This window comes from Salmo salar, chromosome 09 (genome assembly GCF_965601325.2).
Source record: "Salmo salar chromosome 09, fSalSal1, whole genome shotgun sequence".
NCBI lineage: Eukaryota > Metazoa > Chordata > Actinopteri > Salmoniformes > Salmonidae > Salmo > Salmo salar.
In genome coordinates, this window is record NC_138299.1 from 155,625,361 (window position 1) to 155,628,563 (window position 3,203).

Genomic DNA, 3,203 nt, shown 5'->3' on the forward strand with positions numbered 1-3,203 from the left:
CTGCTCATCCATATATTTTATACTTATATATTCTCATCCCATTCCTTTACTAGATCGTTAGATATTAGGTTTTGTTGTGGAATTGTTAGATATGACCTGTTAGATACTGCTGCTCTGTCGGATCTAGAAGCATAAGCATTTCGCTACCCTCGCAGAAACATCTGCTAACCATGTGTATGTGACCAATAAAATTTGATTTGATTTGATTTGATTGACTGCATTGTTTGAATGGAATGTTGGCATATTGGCAGTTAAATATTTATGGAATCATTCCTCTAAAACTGGCTGGATAGCTAGCTAATAAACATAAAGTCCAGCCCTACACCTCCTCATCTCCCCTTACCCCTGCTCACCCCTCCTCATCTCTCCTCATCTCTCGTCACCCCTCCTCATCTCTCCTCACCCCTCGTCACCCCTCCTCATCTCCCCTCACCCCTCCTCATCTCCCCTCACCCCTCCTCATCTCCCCTCACCCCCTTATCTCTTCTCATCTCTCCTCACCCCTTCTCCCCCTCCTCTCCCCCCTCACCCCCTTATCTCTTCTCATCTCCCCTCACCCCTCGTCATCCCTCCTCATCTCCCCTCACCCCTCGTCACCCCTCCTCATCTCCCCTCACCCCTCCTCATCTCCCCTCACCCCTCCTCACCCCTCCTCATCTCTCCTCATCTCCCCTCACCCCTCCTCATCTCTCCTCACCCCTCCTCATCTCTCCTCACCCCTCCTCATCTCCCCTCACCCCTCCTCATCTCCCCTCACCCCTCCTCACCCGTCCTCACCTCTCCTCATCTCTCCTCACCCCTCCTCATCTCTCCTCACCCCTCCTCATCTCTCCTCACCCCTCCTCATCTCCCCTCACCCCTCCTCATCTCTCCTCACCCCTCCTCACCCCTCCTCATCTCTCCTCACCCCTCCTCATCTCCCCTCACCCCTCCTCACCCCTCCTCATCTCTCCTCACCCCTCCTCACCCCTCCTCATCTCTCCTCACCCCTCCTCACTCCTCCTCACCCCTCCTCACTCCTCCTCATCTCCCCTCACCCCTCCTCACCCCTCCTCATCTCCCCTCACCCCTCCTCACCCCTCCTCATCTCCCCTCACCCCTCCTCACCCCTCCTCATCTCTCCTCACCCCTCCTCATCTCCCCTTTTTCATCTATCCCCTCTCTAACCATCACAATACTGTCCGATCTCCCTCCCCTCTTCCTAACCATCACAGTACAGTCCGATCTCCCTTTCCTCTCCCTAACCATCACAGTACAGTCCGATCTCCCTTTCCTCTCCCTAACCATCACAGTACAGTCCGATCTCCCTTCCCTCTCCCTAACCACCACAGTACAGTCCGATCTCCCTTCCCTCTCCCTAACCATCACAGTACAGTCCGATCTCCCTTCCCTCTCCCTAACCATCACAGTACAGTCCGATCTCCTTTCCCTCTCCCTAACCATCACAGTACAGTCCAATCTCCCTTTCCTCTCCCTAACCATCACAGTACAGTCCGATCTCCCTTCCCTCTCCCTAACCATCACAGTACAGTCCGATCTCCCTTCCCTCTCCCTAACCATCACAGTACAGTCCGATCTCCCTTTCCCCTCCCTAACCATCACAGTACAGTCCGATCTCCCTTTCCTCTCCCTAACCATCACAGTACAGTCCGATCTCCCTTCCCTCTCCCTAACCATCACAGTACAGTCCAATCTCCCTTCCCTCTCCCTAACCACCACAGTACAGCCCGATCTCCCTTTCCTCTCCCTAACCATCACAGTACAGTCCGATCTCCCTTCCCTCTCCCTAACCATCACAGTACAGTCCAATCTCCCTTTCCTCTCCCTAACCATCACAGTACAGTCCGATCTCCCTTCCCTCTCCCTAACCATCACAGTACAGTCTGATCTCCCTTTCCTCTCCCTAACCATCACAGTACAGTCCGATCTCCCTTTCCTCTCCCTAACCATCACAGTACAGTCCGATCTCCCTTTCCTCTCCCTAACCATCACAGTACAGTCCGATCTCCCTTTCCTCTCCCTAACCATCACAGTACAGTCCGATCTCCCTTCCCTCTCCCTAACCATCACAGTACAGTCCGATCTCCCTTTCCTCTCCCTAACCATCACAGTACAGTCCGATCTCCCTTTCCTCTCCCTAACCATCACAGTACAGTCCGATCTCCCTTTCCTCTCCCTAACCATCACAGTACAGTCCGATCTCCCTATTCCTCTCCCTAACCATCACAGTACAGTCCGATCTCCCTTTCCTCTCCCTAACCATCACAGTACAGTCCGATCTCCCTTCCCTCTCCCTAACCATCACAGTACAGTCCAATCTCCCTTTCCTCTCCCTAACCATCACAGTACAGTCCGATCTCCCTTCCCTCTCCCTAACCATCACAGTACAGTCCAATCTCCCTTTCCTCTCCCTAACCATCACAGTACAGTCCGATCTCCCTTTCCCCCTCTTAATTCTTGGACTGGGCTCTCCTCCTTTTTTAATATACATTAATCTCATCTGTTTTCCATCACACCCTCCTTTTGTTCTTTCTGTTCATCTCTCCCAAGGTCCGAGTTGGCATGCATGGGAGCTGGCTCCCAACTGTGCTTGTTTGCTGATTACCCCCGCTACCTCCCCTCACCTCCCCCTCTCCCATTTCAGTTGAATACATTCAGTTGTACAACTGACAAGGTATCCCACCTTTCCCTTTCCCTCGGCACACTGGGACATATCTCTTCTATGTCTCCCCCTTATGTCCGCCCACCTCCCCCTTCCCTCGGCATCCTGGGGCATGTTTCTCCCATGACTCCCAAGAGGAGCTCAGATTATAACTGCTGTCCTCATTAACACTACACATCACACTACACATCACACTACACATCACACATGAGAAATGAGACAGAGAGCATGGATGCGTGTGTATATATGTGTGTGTGTGTGTGTGTGTGTGTGTGTGTGTGTGTGTGTGTGTGTGTGTGTGTGTGTGTGTGTGTGTGTGTGTGTGTGTGTGTGTGTGTGTGTGTGTGTGTGTGTGTGTGTGTGTGTGTGTAAAATGGAGTAGAGTGGTATGGATTGCTACCTATTTCCCCCCCCCCCCCTCTCTCTATCTCGAATTATTGTGTGTTCTTGTAAGCAGAGATAGGGCTGTGGACAGTGTGACATGCTGCTATCAAACAGCAGGTTAACCTAACCGTGTGACTCCCTCTCCACTTCATTCACA